We start from the raw sequence: 21,856 nt of genomic DNA, 5'->3' as shown, positions 1-21,856 counted from the left end.
TGTAATCATATATGATATAAGTAATAATATACAACGTGATCCTACAATAAACTTTAGGTCAGTGTTGGTGAGATACTGCACACTGAAATTTCCCAGAATTCTCGTTGTGGGCTACTTCAGAAAGACTCAATTGAGCATCCAAATATTTAGATTTAATCTTGATTTCTGGGTCCAGATTTACCACAGCCAACACTGACTTTTTTGCTTTTAATCATGGCGACACTGACGTGTTGCTGTAGTCACAATGCTGGAAAAAATAAAAGAATAAAAATGCAATCTGGTACATTATTATTTATTTATGCAGTAAATTAATACATTTTCAATACATATATATATATATAACACACACAAAAAAATTGTAAATAAATGGTTTAAATTAAACTTTTTCAATTTATGAAACTATTTCTACAGATAAATACATAAATATAATATATAATGTTCAGACCATTTTTCTTTTTACTTTTGACGACCAACGGGAATGAATTCTGTTTCTAATGTGCTCGCATAAATAAAAACATATTTACAATTTAAATTAATATACACGTTCTAAATAAAAATGTAAAATATATGATTTAAATGAATATTTAATACTGAATGCAACCTGATGTGAACCTTATCTGTCCTGGTCCAAGCTACGCTCCACTTTATCCAAATTATGATACCATTTCTACAGATAAATACATAATTTGAAGATATTTACATATCCCCCATGTGACAACAAGGGCCTTGATTCATTCTGCCTCTGATGTGCTCACAATTATAAAAATGTAATAACTCAACAACGAATTAAATATTTACAAGCTATCAATAAATTCATAAATAAGTATATAATTTGATGCTCAGACCATTTTTCCCTAATAGGCTCAGATTCACATTTAAACATTTATACACTGTAACATATTGGCATCTATACCCCTCCAACCCACAATATCGGCTCCGCAAAAAAAAAAAAAAAAAAAAAAAAAACAATTATAATTTAAATAAATATAAAAAATAATTATTGTTATAAATCAAATATACATTATACATAAATTGATAATGTTCATACCCCCCTTTTTTTTATAAGGGCCAATATACATTCTGTCAAATGTGTTCGTGTTAAAATACACTGAGTAACTATAGGCATGTGAGAGTGGTGAGAAAGCGTGAGGTGCTCAGGAGGTTTGAAGAGTATCTGGTTTCTGCCTCAGTGCCAGCGCACGGCTCAGTTCTATTGTGTCTGGCTGAATGAAGGTCTCCGAGGAAGACTCAGTGTTAGAAGGGGCCGCTCACCAGAACTGGATTGGATGACTTTATCGTACAATTTGATGATTTGTGTGCCTCTGTCAAGACAAGGTTTTATTTGCTGATTCAGGTAACGTGAAACAGTAAGGAGCAAAGAGGCACACATAAGCACACACACACACATACAACTTGCCTTAGAGTATTAATCATGCAATGGTCCATATAACGTGTGTGCTTGGCATGAGTGCTGAGACGTCTATGATAAAATGGTGCAACAAAGTTTAATGAAGAACATGCGGCGCCAGAAGCCTGTGTCCCAGACCTCACAACAACATGCAGGAACGCATCTCCACAACTACATCTGGATGTATGAATGCTAAACAAGGCTGCATCAACAGCAAGCAAGCAAAATGTAAAATTTACATGTGCACTGCTTTAGAAACATAAAGAATTGTTTATTTCTAATAGTAAATATATTTGTATACTTAAATCCAATCCTTGAAAGAGGTTCAGAAAGATCAACCAGTTTTAAGCAAAGTAGGGTGCACATATGGGGGTGATCTAACCTGATCTGTCTCTCTCTCTCTTCACATCTCCTCCCATCTCTCTTTCTCGCTCGCTTGATTAAGTGATGAGAGTCCTAAGATCAAAGACAATAATATGTCACTCACAGCCAGTCCACACCCTGGTGCAGTGTGTGTGTTCACTAAAGCATGTGTGTAAGTAATGTAATGGCAGAAGAATCAAATACATAAGAGTTTCTGTGCCAAATACATACCGATATTGGAAAAGAGGACTCCAGTAACATGGGCAAACAGGAGGAGGGTGAAGGAGACAATACATGTAAATATCCACAACAGAGAGGTTTCAGAGGAGAAAGAGTAAGTCATAATAGTTCAGTAATTCTAGCTTATCCAGAATCCAGAATACTTTGCAGATGAGTGAAGATGAAGGGATCATAGAGAAGATCAGGTAACTAATCAGGTAAGCTGATGCAAGAAGTAAGAAGAAGAGCAGACTCGGAGGTGGTGACAGGAAGGTGGCTTTATACTGTGGTTGATTATTGCAGACATGTGAGAACTGTCAGAACTCTGGTGATTGTGAACGAGTGGGGTTGCAGGATCTGGCGTTGCTGGGGACTCCGTGAAAATCTGAATCATGGACTTTAAGAAATAATAAAGTCAGTTTCTCAGCGAGTCATGAGGGGGAATGCTGGAAATACAACAAACACAAGTAACCTCCTGCACAGCATAAACACACACTGACCCAAACGACCCAAATTTATATTATATATTCATAAAAGGACTTTTTAAGAGATTTTCAAAGTAACAAAATTTCCATCTACTGTATGAGACCCAATTATGGTACTTTAACAGCATTCCCAGACATGGCTATGTCGTGCTGCTTCCCAAAATCCCAAAGGATGGCATTCTGTTGTGCTGTGCTTATGCTTTTCTCTTCCAAGAAAATGGGCTCCTGCCCACAACCTTCTTGACCTAAATAGCAATTTTCTATGTAAAAGAACAGCAAAGCCTACATTGTAACATGTTGGCATTATACTGTACCCCTCCAACCCATAGTATCAGCTCCGCAAACAATCATTAAACTGCAATGTGTGCTGGATTACACCAGTCCCTCAATCGTCACTGTAATCATAGGGCATGCACACACAAGAAATTAGGCCTATTAGGGTAAAAACTCTTTCTCTCTTTTATACAGAGCTGTTGTACCAAACACAAACACTGAACTTCCTTTGTAGGAGTTAAGCATTTAGTTATCTTTGCACAGCCAAGTTAAGCTAAAATTAACTCAAATTTAAATCTTGTTATTGATCACTTACCTCATGTCATTCATAAAAGCTTCATTCTTCTTCGGAACACAATTTAAGATATTTTGGATGAAAAACGGGTGGCTTGAGACTGTCCCATAGACTGCCAAGTAGGCTACGTCACACTGTCAAAGTCAGTATGAAAGACATTATCAGAATGCCATCTGCCATCAATGGTTCGACCGTAAAGATATGACGCGAAGAGAATATTAAGTGCTGTTTTTACCTGTATTTAGCTTTGAATTGAAAGAAAACAGCGCATCCTTGTGGCACGGCTGATACAGAAGAGCATACACAGCATACAGTGATATGGAGAGACACCGAGGAGACTGTTGACAAAGAAAAAAAGTTGAATAAAGTCAATAATTATTTTTTTTTCTTTCAAACAAAAAGTGTTCCCGTCACTTCATATAACCCAGAATGCACGTCTGATGGCAGTCTATTCTGATGATGACTTTCGTACCTTTTGACACTGTTATTTACTTGCCAGTCAATGAGGCAGTCAGAAAGGTTCTGGATTTCATCTAAAATATCTTAAATTGTGTTCCAAGGATGAACAAAGCTTTTATGGGTTCGGAACGACATGGGTGTAAGTGATTAATAACAACATTTTCATTTTGGGGTGGAGTATCCCTTTAAGTGTAAAGACAAAATGCTGCATAAAAAGGCCAACTAAATTAGTCTCATCATAGAGTTGCATTTAGTATGTAAATGCATTCATGCCACCTCCAAGCAGCATTAAAGACACCTAAATACCACTTCAGAAGCACTTCTCTGCCACCTTTGTGGGGCAGATTTGATGGTTCTCTCAAAAATAAAATTCTCTGCAGCTGTTTAGATTCGTTCAGACTAAAGAGCACCCGGCCATAGGACAGATGTCATCAGGGAGTATTCTGAGAATTACAACATTATTATTAGACTAATGTTGAGTAATAGACTGTGGTGTAGGTTTATTGGCTCCCGCTGAAATACGCTCTTTGTGAACCAAAGAGAAAACCAGTATACTGCCCTTATATTCAGAGTCCCAGCGCAGAGCATTAAGCAGCCATCAAAAGCCTGCAGTAACTAGCTGTTCTGATCAAATGTTTATGTACAAGGCCAGAGGCCACAAACCAACAGTCAAATGTGCCGAAACACAATTATCTTGTGGCAAGACGTTTATAAGGTAGAGTTATGATGACAAATACTCGCTTAGGATCATTACGTTAGTGTTTTGCAACAATTACTTATAATTGCATTGAAATAGCACTCTTATATATGTGCTATCCTATAATACTATGTACTTTTGTGGAAAAGACAAAAGGTCATGGGATTACTTTTAAATTCACATTTAAAGGGGTCATATGATGTGATTTAAAGTTTTCCTTTCTCTTTGGAGTGTTACAAGCTTTTTGTGAATATAAGATCCCTAAAGTTGCAAAGAAACAACTTTAAACACACCCCACATATCTACATCACTGTGTGCGACTCGTTTCAGAAAGGCAGGGCATAGAGGAGCAACACTAATGTACAGTGGAAAATGTGTTTTTTAACCTTAAACCGCATAAACACATTGCATTACACCAAATACACAAAATAATGTTCATTTTAGCAACTTCACATGACCCCTTTAAGAACATTCTGTCATATACAGTATTATAGACTCCAATCTTACACTGTTATTCATTTAGCATAAAATTCTACATTTTACTACACTTTAAAGGCAGAAATGTTTATTCAGTTATTTATTCAGGATTCTTCGCCCCCCTTAAAGGGGGGGGGGGGGGGGTGAAATGCTATTTTAATGCATACTGAGTTTTTTTACACTGTTAAAGAGTTGGATTCCCATGCTAAACATGGACAAAGTTTCAAAAATTAAGTTGTACGTTTGAAGGAGTATTTCTGTTCCCAAAATACTCCTTCTGGTTTGTCACAAGTTTCGGAAAGTTTTTTTCGAGTGTGGCTTCGTGTGACGTTAGATGGAGCGGAATTTCCTTTTAATGGGTCCTGACAAACTTCTGCCGGAAGAGCGCGCGCTCCCGTATAGCAGAGTACTGAGAGCACAACAGACTTCACTGATCAGAGAGAGAGCGTCGCGAAATGTCACAAAAGAATTGTGTTTTTGGTTGCCAGGGCAAGACAACCCTGCACAGATATATAGTATAATAAAAAAAAAAAAAAAAAAAAAAAAAAACAGCATTAAGGGACCAGTGGATGGAGTTTATTTTTACAGAGCATCAACGGAGTTGTGCAAGTGTTTTTGTTTGTTCCCTGCATTTCGAAGATGCTTGTTTTACATACAAGGTCCAGTTTGACGCCGGATTTGCACATCGTTTATTTCTTAAGGATGATGCAATCCCAACGAAAAAGGGTCATGATCGTGTGTTGGAACCGCAGGCAGTGAGTAAAACTGCTTAAAATATCTCTGCCTCCTTGTTAGTGCGTCCCCTCCCATGCCGGAGACCCGGGTTCGAGCCCCGCTCGGAGCGAGATGTTGCTGCTGCTCTCGTTCAGTTTCAGCCTCGGGATCTGATTCTGGATCATAAATAAACGGCTGAATCTGACTGTAAGCCATGGTTTGTTTTGGATGATGGTTTTTCCCTCACGGTAATGTCACAGTTTCCACATGCTCTCAACGCAAAAGCCTACTGGCGCTCGTGATTCTTTAGCTCCGCCCACACGTCATGCCTCCAGCCGGTCGTATTCTCGTATGAATATAATAAAAATAAAGACTTTTTGGAGATATGAAGGATGCAGTACTACTCTATAGGTACTCAAGATTAACAGGAGATTGAGTGAAAACGAGCATTTCACCATACCCCCCCCCCCCCCCCCCCCCAAATAAACATCAGGCATTTAAGAATTTGAAATGCTAGTTTTAAACCAATTATGTGCAGATTAAACTTAATTTGTAATATGTATCGTCACTGAGATGTCCCTCCACAGTCCAGATTCTGTTCAGGAAATATAGCACATGCCATGTGTCTATATTTTCTCCCTTATTTTTCAGTTTCATTATCAGGCACTAGGGGATTGACCTCATCACATCCCTCATATCTCCTCCCCTCCTGCCTGAAGAGCAGCTGTGAAGAGGTAGAGTTACACAGAACTTGCAGGAAAAGATGAAGCTTTACTTTTCTCATGTATTACCACTTAAATTGAAATTTCATACATGTGGTTTCCATTAGACACAAATTGTTGGCCGTGCTCACAAGAGATTCTGTTTCTTCTTCTTAACCTTGTTGACTGCACACTTAGTCATGTGCAGGAACAGACCTTTGGTGGAAACTGCAAATGTCATGAAACAGTTGCAGGAAAATGAAATTTTTGTGGATTCACAGTCTTGTTCAACAGAATGAGGAGGCTGAATTGGTGCTCAGTGAGATTATTGATGTTATAAAGAGTTTTCCACCAAGCATCAAATGAGGAAAACACCAGAGAACACATACAAAAACAACCCAAGACAGGGCTCAAAGAGGTCCAGCTGACCTAGTATTGCCAGCACAGCTGCGTTTTCCCACGCAAACACAGCAGTCCAGGGCTGTTTCAAAAGATCAGCATTTATTTGAAATAGAAATCTATTGAAACTATGTAAAAGTCTTTTAACTGTCACTTTTGGTAAAATGTATGCATTTTTGCTTAATAAAAGTATCACTTTCTTTTTCTGCTTGGTCCCTTTACTTAATAAAAATGAGCTAATGCAACACAGTTCCTGAATATTTTGTATTGCTGCATTGATTTCGTAGTGTGCAGCCAAGTTCAATTTCTAGTTTACTTGATCCATTTATATTAGGATTTTATGAACTATTTTATATTTTTTTAATAACCAAAACTGGACATACATGAATCCAGATCCAGACTTACATAGATGGTGAAAATAGATTTGAACACAAAAAAAGTTCTCAATAAAAAAAGCCAAAAATCTGTTCACGTGTAACGGTATCTCAACCATAAACTACAACCATCTACATCGTTTTTGTTTTCCCAATATGAATGTCTGTTTCTTTTGAATTACATGTGGTTAAGGTCATACTTCTTTTTTCTTTTCTTTTTTTGCATTTATCTCCAGGCTTCTTGCCATTTTCTTCTATTCTGTGAAACCTGAACAAACCCCAATCCCCAGAGCTGCTCTCACAAGAGTTTTTAGCACTGTTATACAACACACAATAAGTTCACTGGAAGATTGCTTTGCTGGAGATTACAGTAAACAAGCTCTTTTATGGTTACATTTATTCATTTGGAACCAGATGGTGGTGATGTATTGGCTTATCAAATAAACCGCTGCTCCAATGCTTCCTACTATGGACAAATTATAGTGTAACCGCATAAATATCTCTCTAGTCTCAGCCTCAGACGTCATGCCCACGGACCGTTGGCTGAACATCTGATGCATATGGGACACAAAGGTGGAAACACTTCAGGAGTTTCGAAGTCGTCATCAGATTGGTTGAATTATACAGGATTTCTGGGAGATGTGTTGCATTCTTTAACATTCCATCTTTTGAAAAATTGATGTAATGCTTCATTTTTTTCATATCTGTCTTGTTGATGAAACAAACTCATATACATCTTGGATGGGCCGAGGGTCAGTACATTTTCAACAATAATTCAGCTTCCTAAGATACCTTGATTTATAATAATTATAAGCCAGGATTTCATGTCGACTTTCCTTCATGAAGAAAGCAATCCCAGCATGCTTTGAAAAATACATTCAAAATGGCCATTGAGAAAAGAGAATTGCTTATTATAAATAAGCACATTTATTTTCATTTAGTACTAAAAAAATGATTGCTAAATTTTTATACCCAATGTTTAATTGTGCTATATATGTTTTATGCTTATTCAATTTGGTTTAGTTATCTTATCAACATGCTAACATTAAAATGTTATTCAAAGTGTATGTTAAGTCTCCTAAAAGAATAAACCTTCCCCTTATTGTTTACTAGTGTGCATCAACATACCTGGATGCTACTTGCCTGCTCTAACTCACCTTCACCTTGCAAGAAGCCTCAGTGACTGCACTTTGCTCAAGAATATGTTATATTACCTGTGATCATCGCTTGTTCCTCTCCCGAGGCCTGTAATAAAGCTCTGTGAGACCATCATTTACCTGAGTTGCCTCCTTCGGTTTGCTGACAACAATATTACAAAACAAAAATTTTCAGTCATCACATTTCTATCACAGCAGGTTCAATCAAATGCCATTACAATACTGTATTCATTCAGTTTTTACATTGAATGTTCTTATTGATACCAACAAATGGGTATTAATGGAGAAATAGTAGTAGTAGTAATAGTTTATTCTAATATTTAAATTTAAAAAATGTTAAACGTTAAATAAATGTTTTATTGTGACATAAAAACAATGGATTAATGATATACTCTAGTAAATAGGTCTGTAAAAATAGGATCCAATGTGCTGTGTTCAAAGTAACTTCCATATATTTTTGGTGTTTTTACTTGTATTTTGAGTTATGAATTGGACTGTTTTGGATTTGAGGTTTAAGGAAGTGGCTGCATGTCCTGGACGAAAATGACCAGTGCCAGTGCCAAGATTTTTTTTTCTACTTCAATCCTACTAGAATTGTTGTGGGCCATGAGAACCAATTCCACCTCTCGCCCCATTAGCAATGACCCAGAAAAGCAAAAAGTTCAGGGATGAAACTTTTATAGATATGTAAGAGAAGAGTTGTACAGGGACATACAATGCCAACCTGAAAGTCTGATTTTGGTTCCTCTGCTTCGACCCTACATGGATCACTGTGCCAAAAAGTTCCCCTCAACAAGCCCGCAGAGACGATGGACCACAATCACGAGCTGTCCACACTCACGCCTAAGGGATGCTGGGACACAGAACAGCAACTCAATACAATTGCATGTTTTGTAACATCACAAAATACCACACAGGAGTCAACATTGGAACACTGTAGACCACGAATGCCACAGAGATTTCTGTATTGTCAAAGCCACAATTGCAAAATTTTTAAGACTTTGTAAACCTGCCAATAATTGTTGTGGATGACAATTTTTAAAGCTTTTGTTTGCTTGATGGGCTCATATATAAAAACAATAGCCTGATTTTTAGAAAGGAAAACATTGTGAAAACATTGCTTCTAACTGTGAGCTAAATTTAAAGATTTTCTAGCTCATCAATCATCTCTATTGTATTTTCAAAGGCACAAAGCCATACCACATTTTTATTACCCGAGCTGAAACTGCAAAATGCACATCCATGTGTGACAAGGAAAAGACAACAGCTTTTGTCAGATTTTCATGCTGTAACATTGAGCAGACAGTCTTCTCCATGTATATCCACTGAATTAATAGATTAAAGACATAACTCACCCCTCCCCACATCCTCTGCCACAATCGGTTAAATAACAACCTCATGTTTTTCATCAGTTGTTACACTTAAATTCAAACATATGGTTCTAAGTTCAGTATTCCAAATGATTTGCATGGTTTGCATACATATGACATTTAGAAAATCAGCATGAACATTTTTTGAATAAACATGAAAGTGCCTTATATGGCAAATGTTTGGAGAACTTCCTGAAGCTATTCACCGGTCTACAGGAAAATTAAGTTCACTAAAATGCATCATACATTGTTTAATCCCTTATAATGTTCGACAAACTTTACCTGAACACTGTTTGTCTGTTAATGAGGACTAATTACATTTTTCTGTATTGCTGTTTTATCAGCAGTGTTTCGGTCATGGGTCACATTGTATTCAGAACTGATGTAGTCATTTGATTAACCAGCTTTTTGCAATTAAGTCATAACATGGTGTATTCATGTATGAATTCAATACATTTTTATTCTCTACTAAACAAATCAGTCGTTCAGGCACCAAATCCTTCTGTTAATCCAAAATAAAATGATTCAAAACAATCAAATACTATGTAAACTGATTCATTGCTATACATTTTATTGGTAATGTATTTAAATAAAAATTTAGAGTTGCATACAAAGTTACTTGTGATGGCATAAAAATATATAAATGTTATAAATATTTTTATTTTTTAAATTGATAAAATTGATTTGTCAAGTACGGGAACAACGGAGACGGAAGATCCAAGTGCAGTGTGAGATTTATTGGGGTAATCCAAATCAGAGTCAACAACAAGCCGGGGTCGTAACAGAACATCAATCCAAACAGAAACAAACAAACAAACAGGATCAAGAACAGGAACTCAGACTACGAAACGCGAGGAAACTAGGTGACGGAAAGTAAAAACAGATCGTTTTAAATAGGCAGGATAATGACTATGAAAGTGAAGACACCTGAGTGCAATTAACAGGTATGCAATTACCGTGATGAAGGGACAAGGCTTTGTGGGAATTGTAGTGCCTGCGGTGAGGTGCCTATGGGGAAGTGAGACCACTAGTGGACACCCAGGGAAACAGAGACCAGACAGCGTGACATTACCCCCTCCTCCACGGAGCAGCTACCAGATGCTCCACCCGAAACCAAGAGGAGACCAAGGAACACAGAGACCAGGAGGGAGGTGGAGCGGCAGAGGACCAGAAGGAGGGACGGAGGGCCAGGTAAAAATGGGGAAACAGAGACAAGAAGTGCAAAACAAAAGCCCAGGTGGGAGGTGGACCGGCGGAGGATCGGGGGAGGGATGGAGGGCCAGGTCCATAGAGGGAAACAGAGAAAAAATGGCAAAAATACAAAACAATAGACAACAACAAAACACAAGTCCAGAAAGGACAGAAAGTTCAGTGGCCCAGGGCTGAACCAACATGGCAGTAATCCAGGGTGGAGCAAGGTGGAACTGGAGCTATGCGGTTGAGTCAGAAACCCACCAGGGCTGCGCAGAAGACCACCACAGCCGTGCGGTCGAGACAGAAGCCCACCACATACATGCGGTCGAGACAGAAGCCCACCAGGGCAGCGCAGAAGACCACCACAGCCATGCGCTCGAGACAGGACCCCACCACATACATGCGGTCGAGACAGAAGCCCACCAGGGCGTCGCAGAAGACCACCACAGCCATGCGGTCGAGACAGGAGCCCACCACATCCGTGCGGTCGAGACAGAAACCCACCAGGGCCACGCAGAAGACCACCACAGTGGAATCAATGATACATGAGAGCAAGTCTGGATAGGCAAGTCTGAAACAGAGAACATGAACAAGTTAAGGGTGGCCTCCATGGCCACGACAGGATCAGTCGAGCGCTCAGAGAGTTCAGCAGAGACGTGGAGAGGCTTTGGTAGTTCAGCAGAGACATGGAGAGGCTTTGGTAGTTCAGCAGAGACGTGGAGAGGCTTTGGTAGTTCAGCAGAGACGTGGAGAGGCTTTGGTAGTTCATCAGAGACGTGGAGAGGCTTTGGTAGTTCAGCGGAGACGTGGAGAGGCTTTGGTAGTTCAGCGGAGACGTGGAGAGGCTTTGGTAGTTCAGCGGAGACGTGGAGAGGCTTTGGTAGTCCAGCGGAGACGTGGAGAGGCTTTGGTAGTTCAGCGGAGACGTGGAGAGGCTTTGGTAGTCCAGCGGAGACGTGGAGAGGCTTTGGTAGTCCAGCGGAGACGTGGAGAGGCTTTGGTAGTCCAGCGGAGACGTGGAGAGGCTTTGGTAGTCCAGCGGAGACGTGGAGAGGCTCTGGTAGGTCAGCGGAGACGTGGAGAGGCTCTGGTAGGTCAGCGGAGACGTGGAGAGGCTCTGGTAGTTCAGCGGAGACGTGGAGAGGCTCTGGTAGTTCAGCGGAGACGTGGAGAGGCTCTGGTAGTTCAGCGGAGACGTGGAGAGGCTCTGGTAGTTCAGCGGAGATGTGGAGAGGCTTTGGTAGTTCAGCGGAGACGTGGAGAGGCTTTGGTAGTCCAGCGGAGACGTGGAGAGGCTTTGGTAGTTCAGCGGAGACGTGGAGAGGCTTTGGTAGTCCAGCGGAGACGTGGAGAGGCTTTGGTAGGTCAGCGGAGACGTGGAGAGGCTTTGGTAGTCCAGCGGAGACGTGGAGAGGCTTTGGTAGTCCAGCGGAGACGTGGAGAGGCTTTGGTAGTCCAGCGGAGACGTGGAGAGGCTCTGGTAGTCCAGCGGAGACGTGGAGAGGCTCTGGTAGGTCAGCGGAGACGTGGAGAGGCTCTGGTAGGTCAGCGGAGACGTGGAGAGGCTCTGGTAGTTCAGCGGAGACGTGGAGAGGCTCTGGTAGTTCCGCAGAGTTTAGACTGTATTCAGGAAGATCAATGACTCTGCTCCTGAAGATAAATGGTGACTTCCCTTTGTCCATGAAGATCACTGGTGACTTGACCCGACTCTGGATGGTCAACCGTTACTTGACCCGACTCTGGAGGGTCAACTGGAACCTGACCCAACTCTGGAGGGTCAACGGGAACCTGACCCAACTCTGGAGCCACCTGACTGTGGCTGTCATCGCGTGTAGAGGCGCTGGACAAGTGGCCATCTTGTGCCATGACTCTGGACCGGCAACCTTCCCGGGCAATAGCGCTGGGCCGGCTGCCATCTTGGGCAGTGGCGCTGGGCCGGCGGTCATCTTGGGCCGTGGCGCTGGGCCGGCGGCCCTACTGTCTGTAGACCCCGGTCTAGAGTCGCCCATCCCACCGAGGGAGACAGGTGTGGCTGAGTCATCCCACTGAGATTGATGCTGTAGGTAACTGGTGAACACCCAAAAGTCCAGTATCTCCAGCCCCTTCATCTCCCCCCAGGTAAAGGGTCATCCAGGCAGTCGTTGAAAGGTCCTTCAGGGCCTCATCGTTATACCCCATGCCCAATGTCATTGTCCAGAACATTTGCGCCAATTCCTTTCAAATGTAATGAAAAATAAAATGATAAAAATTACAAAAATAAATTAAATTGATTCAGTCCTTTAATTCATCTGACTGTTGCATCAAAAGCAACTTGTGATGCATAGTTATTAAATGTACTTTATTATAACTACAATAATTTGACAGTATTTACAGATATAATTTGTATGAATTGTAGGTTTATTGTAGTTACCTAAAACTCAAACTGAAACTAAACTCAAACGTAAACTAAAAATGACAAAAAAAAAAAAAAAAAAAAAAACTGATTAAATTTTTTTATTAAAAAACTATAAATGCATCTCGGTGGAACAAAAATAAAACGTGTCAATTGATTTCTATGAATTATATTTACAAAAACTCTAGTTTGTTGCATTAAAGCAGTTTACAAAATATAAAAAGCTGAAATATATTACTCTGGATGTTAAAATATATTTACAAACATCATAAGACTTGTAAAAAAGCATGTTATGCAGCATGTTTATTTGTGGACAGTTTATGTACTAACTTTATATCTGTGATACACAACATTTTGAAAGTGTAAACAGGAATATTCAATGTTATTAGTATTATTCTAAACAGGTCAATATAAATCACAGTTAAAGGGGAATTGAACTCAAACTACATCCATTATACAGTATGACCTGATGTCAGTGAAGGGTTACTTTCACACAGCCCTGACAAGCCTAAATCCATATGATCTCTTGTGAAGGCTCCGCTTATTGTTAGTATTCATCTTGGTTCAGACCCAAGGCTGCTTCTAGTCGAGGATGTTTGGTATGATATACACTCAAACACACACTGAGAAATCATCTTTGATGTATGTTGTCTCTGTTGTCTTCACATCCTGTTTAAAGAGGTCCACAAATCTCCAACCACTGGGTGAATCCAAAATTCCCCGGGACAAACTCATACAGACAAATACACTCCATGGGCTACAAAATTAAGCATCAAGGGAACTTTTTCCCCCGTGCATGTCTGCACTACAGGACAAAGACTGCCAAAGGAAACCATAGAAAGCCAAATATTATTGGTTACCTGCAGTTTATTATTGATAAAAAAAAGAAAAAGACTGGCTAAAGCACAAAGACTAAGGTAATTTTCCTTGGAATATTTAGATCATTAGCTCATTTTCAGACATAATGAAATCCAAACTCATTCTGCATGGAACAGTCAAATAAATAAATGAAATAAAGTTTAGTTTGGAACAATGTGTTCAAATAAAAAGTGAAACTGTTCAGACATTCTTAAAACAGCATCAGAGCTTCTCTGCATGTGAAAACACATTTACAGCCACCTCATATCAATCAAAAACCAACAGTCAGTCTATATATGTAAATTATTCACAACATCAAACCCATTGTTACACAACCTATTACGCAATGCGGCTCTCTCAGCCAAAGACACTCAATACAGCTTTATAGTTATGGTCCTCAGGGCGTCTATATAAATAAAAAAGGGTAAGATGGATTTAATCACCTACTTATCAGAAATATTTGTGCTGACAAAGTTTGATATAAAGAAATCAGTTATTTAATTTAAACTGAGGTGGCAAAAAAGATGCAGAATTGCCTTGATATGGACAGACAGACTGAAAGAAAGATAGATAACAGCTAAAGTAAATTAACAGCTCAGTAAATTCATATTCTAGTCTCTAAAATTCCAGTTCTACTCCCAGTGGGGTCTATTCACGTCAAAACAAAACGATGCTAATTATGCTATAATTATTCATTCAATAGTGTTCCATCAATGGACATCTTATCGCAACCCCAGGGAGTTTATTTCAAGTTGCATATGCACTTCATCTAAATAACTTTACTTGTCCATTCTCCAATCTCGAGTGCATAAATATATCCCTTCAGAACGCCATTGGATATGTGAATATCCAGATGCCCGAGGGTCTCCTCCCCCAAACCACTAAATCCAAATGCCAACATATTGGCATGACAGTGTCAAACGGCAGGGCCACTATTACTCATACTGTTACCCAAGCCCAGAATATTTCAACACCTCACAGGCATTAAATACACGCCCACAATGAAATGCACTTCCAGTACCAGCATGGTGAAAGGTTTTAATTTCTTTTCTTTAAACCTACAGCCAAGTGTCACTTTAAATGAATGCCTTTAGTGTTAAGCCTAATAAAATACACTGACAAGTACAAGGTCAAAGTACAACTACAAAGTAAAATTTAGTTTGAAGTTGATTCAGTTAAGTCCAAAAACAGTGACAGTTACTGTGTCCAAATTCAGGGTCTGCATCCTCCTTAGGATCCTTCCTACCCGGTTGAAGGAGGATGGGTCCTCCGACGACCGCAAAAACCGGAAGTCGGTGTTTGTGAATTTGGACAGCCTACCCTTCTTTCAGTTCCCTCCCTTAACCGTTGCTCATATCCTGTCGCCTAGCAACCGTGACAGCGTCAAGCAAGACGCCGGTGAAGAGCTCATCGTTCTCTCCCCGGAGCTTTATAAACACTTCTGTCTGCTCTTTCGTCCTTAGAAGCGTTAAAAACAGCTTCAATCACTAACAAATAAGCTGTGTGTAAGGGGATATTCACACAGGCAGTAAGGAAGAAGCTAGTTTACAAAAGTAAACGTTTTTTTTTTTTTTACATATACACGTACACATGTAAAAAAAATGCTTAACGCTAAAACAAAATGCCTAACTAGAAAACCACTGAAAATATATCTTTTTGAAAAGCCAGTTTTTAAAAAACATCGAAAATAATACTCCTCCCCCACTCCGCTACCGCTCGCTTAGTCCTGCCGAAAAGAATTATGGGATAGGTAGGACGCGAAAGGATCCATCACACCCATCCTTCGAATTCGGGGAAAAGGAGGACGCATTTGTGGGCCGCATTTGAAGGATCCTACGAATTTGGACAGCCTTCGTCGTGGCACTGTGACGTAACATCCTTCAAATGCGTCCTCCGAAGGATGTAGACCCTGAATTTGGACACAGCGAGAGTTGCAAAGGTGATCAATTATAATGCAAATAAAACTAAACTAAACCATCCAATCAGTTATTTATCCCAATAAGCAAAGCATACAAGTTTAATTACATATAAGTTAATATGCCACAATCTTTCAAACTCTCGACCTATTCTGAGGAATAACAAGACTGATACCTGTACATCCTGCTGGTCTACAGTTACCTTAATTACCTGTGAGTGTCCTGTAACACACAAACACACACACCCACACACACACACTTCCTCTCTAAGACAGCTGGAGAAGGTTACAGAAGAGATGTGGAAGACGGACTGGAATAATATTTGTCATAATGAACAGGGGAGGACAAACAGAGCTGCATCTAGTCTCTCTGCACAACAGCCTTTTGCTGCACACTGGCACAGGATCTCTGGGATATGCTAATGCTTGGCTTTCAAACAGCCAGTGAGGCTAAAGGAACCCAGCCATGATACACATGTAAGATTTTGCAAGAGGTTAGTGGGGAGGTTTTGGTAAGATTAGGAAATCTGTGAAGTGACTAAGCCAAATGCATCCATTTTGGAGGCCAAGCTTTGGCAGAACTACCACGAAACTAATTTCTGAATCACATGCCAAAGCTAGCATAAATGAACACAATAAAGCAAACAAATAAAAGTCTTGGCTCGTTTTGTTAAAATGTTTGACATTGATCTTTAAATGATTCAGCTGGGAAAATAATAAGCCATTATGTTGAATAAGATTCAGTTGGCTGGGGTGTAATTATGAGAGTGATGAGAGGTACAAGGTTTGATGGGGAAAGGGGTGAAATCAGTGTAAACACTTGGCGCACCGCTTCTATTGTGTACTGTATGTGTTGAAGCATGTTCAGCTGGGATCGAATGATTACTCAATAAATGGGTGAATGGAGATGTTTGGTGACCACTTTTCATTGTTCTTACCTCTCTTGACTTTAGTTGTGACAATAAACCAAATATGTGCAATGATGTTTTTCTAGAGCTTATTTGTTTAACATTTATTTAAAAAGTCTGGGCTTGGCAATATTTTTAAACCTGTTTAAAGTATGGCTGGTAATTTAAAGCGTTAATTATATTAATTAATTATGAATAAAAATAATGCATTAAAATTACTAACGCATTTAAAGCACTTGTCCTGCCCCAGACCTATGTGGATCATCTGCCATTTCATACAGTCGATTGAGGACTAATATGAAGCAGAGCAGCAACTTACTGCGTAATGGCACCTTGAGAATTTCCCTAAAATTCAATATGGGGCAAAATGCTCCCGTTTGAAATTGTGTCTCATATTTTCATCACATAGTTAAAAAATTTCTCACGAGAAGTAGGCTAAGTGCAATATCACACTAGTGCAAATGTGATACTCATCTTATACAATAGTTCATTAAGAAGTTAATATTGTGTTATTTTAGACACAATGTTGTCTGTTTTGCTCAATTTTGCCAACCACAAGATAAAGACAAAGCAGAATTGTTTATCTCTGAGCAACCCACAGCTGCATTTCATTTCTTAATCCACGTTTTGAACAAATTTGGTGAACGATTTGGTGCGTTTAACCATTGGTTATAGTCGCGCTGGCTTTGAAGTGGCGCTGCACAGACCGATCGGTGTATGACATCAAAATACCGCGAGAGCGATTCTAAAGCACAAAGGAGTCGCCTGCTCTCTAAGCTCTTGCGGTTTTATAATGGATGATGTCTGATGGTGATGAACTGAACTGTTTTCTGTTTGAAAATATTTAAAAATGTCATTTATTCCTGTGATTGTAAAGCTGCATTTTTAGCATCATTACTCCAGTCTTCAGTGTCACATGATCCTTCAGAAATCATGCTAAAATGATGATTTGATGCTCAAGAAACATTTCTTATTATTCATGTTGAAAACAGTTTCACGTTTGTGTGGAAACTTGATTTATTTGAAATATAATTTATTGTAACATTAGCAATGTCTTTACTGTCATATTTTATCAAGGTGACCAAATAATTGTAGGCGCCCTTTGACTTCCATAGAATGAAAAAAAAAACAAAACAAAAAAAACGATGGAAGTCAATGAGGACCTAAAACTGCTTACTAGCATTCTTTAAAATATCTTCTTTTGTGTTCCACAGATAGTAAATGATGACAGAATTTTCGTTTTCGATGAACTATAAATTCTTACAGACCCAGAGATTTGTATGGAAGTGCATGTGTATCATATTTGTTTGACGTTAACAGTTTTGTAAATGTAATGTACAGGCCAAAACAACAGACATAAGATTAATACTATAAAGTATAGGGAAAGTTATTTTATTATTATTATTATTTTTATTTTTTTTGCAGATTTGACAATAATCTTTTTTTTTATACAAGAAACTGAAATTGTTAACAAATTAATGCATTAATAACTAAAAAAAGTAATTAAGCATTTCATCTAAACATAATTTTTTTAATAATTTAACAGTCCTGCAATTAGGATTAATTGTGTCAGAATATCAGAATTAAGATTTTGTTCTAAACTACTATTTGATCCTGAAGAAGTCAATTTAAGTTTATCAGACTTTTTTTTAGGAGAGAGGTCACAGGATCAAGCTCCTTTCCCTTAAGAATTATGTTCTCCAGCTAGTCTCAAACTAAAGGAAACAGATGAGGGCATCTTTATGCTGTTTTATAACAAAGTTCGGGAGGAGCAGTCGCAGTTCATTACCCTGATTAACACAAGTGGAGACCAATCAGTAATCAACTCATGACAAGTTAGAAATAACAGCAGAACCTACCTCTGTTCATTGACTGTTTTCAGCATCCCTCCTCCACCCCATTTCTCCTCACTTATAGATCCATCTACCCTTACCACAACCGGGGGGAGTACTCTGGGTTCAGGCCACATCCTGAGCTTGGAGTCCTCCACCCGGACAGCACGCCAAATACGCATAACCTTACTGTATTAATATACGTAGATGTGAACTCGTGAAATACAATTAAAAGGTTTCCTGGCTAACATGCAGTCCAAACTACCAGTGGGGTTACAGAGGGATTCGGGTTTAATGTGAGGCCTCCTGCTCCTAATGGACGACCCAATTCATTCTACCTACAGGTGTCATATCAGTCATAATTACAACAAATAACCTAAACCAGATGCATGCCATCATTTCCAGTCATAAACCCCCAAAACTGAGCCCAGCCAGAGGTAAGACTGCTTGCCCTATTGTTTTTTAAGCAGCCTGTTTTGGACCCACATCTCACTAATTATATATGTGTAGGGTTGTGGCATTTGTAGTCACGCACATGTTAGTCGTTGTGTTTTCAGACAATGAATCTGTAAGGGAACAATGAATACATCTGATAACACATGCCTCTTGCAGGACACCAATAAGTTCGGTGCTAGTGACATTATAATGGAGAGGCTGTTCCTGAAGACCTTTGTAACCAAGTGAGGCTGATTTTGTTTTAATAAAGTGAAAAATCAGTTTTTTTTTTCAGTGATGTTCATGCCCCTATACTTTTGATCGGTATTTCCTTTGGAGCTGTCCCAGAGCTGGCTGAAAACCCCGAGCAGGCCCCATGCAGAATGAAATTTAACAAAGGAAAAATCAGTTCATGTTCAGCTTGTTCTTTTCAAGGAGGAGGAAAGAGTATGTTATCGGACAAATCTCAGGCATATTCTTGCTCTACTCTTTAAAGGCATTAAAGGCTGACCTTAAAATGCTAATTCTATTATTTACTCACCATCATATCATTTCAATCATGCATGACTTACTTTGAAAGACTTATTTTTAAAAAGATGATGGTAAAACAAATCTTTATATATATATATATATATATATATATATATATATATATATATATATATATATATATATATAAAAAAATATATATATATATATATATATATATATATATATATATATATATATATATATATATATATATATATATTTAAAATGGCAAAAAAAGTTTCATTTTCGGGTAAACTGATATTGAATTAATTAATTTAAATACCACTGAAATTATTAATAATACCATACATTACACAGAAAAAAAAAAAAAAAAAAACGGCAAGAGATCCCATATTTATAAATTTTGAATTAGGTTTTTTTATATATATTTTCAGTATTTTTTATAATGTGCTTTTGTCTATTTAGCTTTTTTCTATATTTATTTTTATTTCTACTTGTCATTTTCAGTTTTAGTTTGAGTAATTTAGGTACATAAGGATATATCATACTGATATGTTCACTGAATATAAACCTAACAGAGCACTCAGATCATTAGGATTGAGTCAGTTAGAAATACCAAGGGTTCACACAAAACAAGGGGAGTCCTCCTTTAGTTACTATGCTGCCTGCAGCTGGAATCAGCTTCCAGAAAAGATCAGATGTGCTAAAACACTAGTCACATTTAAATCTAGATTAAAATCCCATCTGTTTAGCTGTGCATTTATTGAATGAGCACTGTGCAATGTCCGAACCGATTGAACTGTATTTTACATGCTCACTGTATTTTATGTCAAATCATTATATATTTTTAAATGTTTTAAATTCATTTTAAAGAAGTATTTTTAAAAATCATTGTAAAAGTTCCATATTGCTTGTTTTATTTTTTTAATTATTTGTCTTCATGATTTTTACTTTCTTTTATGTAAAGCACTTTGAATTACCATTGTGTACGAAATGGGCTATATAAATAAACTTGCCTAGTATTTATGATACAAAGTTATATTATTGTAATAAGTAGCAATCAGATCTATGCTTTGTGAATTCCTGCATTTATTATTGATTTAACGTGCAGTCACATTTACCGTTGCACTGAGAAAAATTCATGCAAAAAATCCAGTCATTCCAATATGAATTTAATTTAATTTATCTAATGTGACCACACCTTTCGTCTGTTGTATGAGACCCTATCAAAACAGATGTGTGTGACATTTTTGGGTCATGACCCACCAGTTGAACCACTGCTGTACATCATGAAGAGCTTGTATACAAATACACAGATTTACAGTCGCAGGTTTTTGCAACAGCTCTTAATGTTTACTGAAATGTAGGACAATGCCTTTATTGCATAAACTGTTGTAATGCTGTATTGTTTTTCTTGACATACTAAATACTAAGACATGACAAAGTGAACAGTGGATTAGTGAAGTTTACATCTCATCTTCAGTTCACCACAATGTTGACACTGAACTAGCAGAAAACTAAATCCTTGTAGGAAAAATTCTCTGAAATGCTAACAAATCCTCAGGAAAAACATCAGGGTACTACAACTAAATACATCCAATTAAAGTTTTACGAGCAGCGGTTTGAATACTTGAGAACATGAGCAAAGGTCATGCGAAGTCCGGATGAATTTGGGGTGAATAAAGCCTCTCCACAAATATGTGTAAGCAAGCACTTGGAGTGAAAAGCCACAGAAATAAGTTGCATGACTTACTGAGAGGGGCAAAATATTTCAACACATGCATATTTCTAAATCTGGGGAATTAAATGTTACATGCAGTCTTCTGAAGCCAATGTGATGCCTGAGACGAGACTTAAAACCTTTGGCACGGAAATCAAGGGGATGATATATCTAGAGACTAAATGCCAACCCAATGGCACCAAGTGTAACTGATATTTGATTGAGGTGAACTGCTGAGGGATTCTTAGAGAAGGGGAAAATTCAGCTAAAATTACCACACATATAACGATTTCCAAATCTTCAGAATCACAGTATCTCAATAATCCTAAATAGTAACATAACTAACATTAGCAACATTCCTGTTTACACTTTTATACTATTAGATACAGTTTCAACATTTTTCTGGCCATGCAAACAGATAGTCTTGACGCACATAATACTAGAACCTTCTCCACATAAACTGACACCATCATTAGTCATGAAATTAAGCAGAAACGAACTAACACTATTGCTCATAATCAGGGACCAGCTGGACCTTTTATTATTATTATTATTGATTTCATCACAAAAAACACAAACAGTAGGAGGTGCAAACAGAAATGCTGAAAAATTAATAACTGATGGGATGACAAATAAGGATGGTCATCTCTGGAATGTAAAAAAAAACACAACTAAGGTAATGTGTGTTCACAACATGCCAGTATTACTGTAATTCTGTA

At 38.4% G+C, this 21,856-nt stretch overlaps 1 long non-coding RNA gene across 1 annotated transcript; it reads right to left on the bottom strand.

Moving 5' to 3' along the window:
* Positions 1-986: 986 nt before the first annotated feature.
* Positions 987-11,542, bottom strand: LOC127938159 (uncharacterized). Its single transcript, XR_008148641.1, has 5 exons — positions 11,272-11,542; positions 8,746-8,874; positions 3,279-3,381; positions 2,003-3,177; positions 987-1,864 (listed from the first exon to the last, which is right to left on the bottom strand). It is a non-coding gene; the product is annotated as an uncharacterized LOC127938159 (long non-coding RNA).
* Between the last annotated feature and the right edge of the window lie 10,314 nt (positions 11,543-21,856).

Source organism: Carassius gibelio, chromosome A20, assembly GCF_023724105.1.
Source record: "Carassius gibelio isolate Cgi1373 ecotype wild population from Czech Republic chromosome A20, carGib1.2-hapl.c, whole genome shotgun sequence".
NCBI classification, from domain to species: domain Eukaryota; kingdom Metazoa; phylum Chordata; class Actinopteri; order Cypriniformes; family Cyprinidae; genus Carassius; species Carassius gibelio.
Note: the sequence above shows the minus strand (reverse complement) of the source record. Positions and strands in the feature narration are given on the sequence as shown.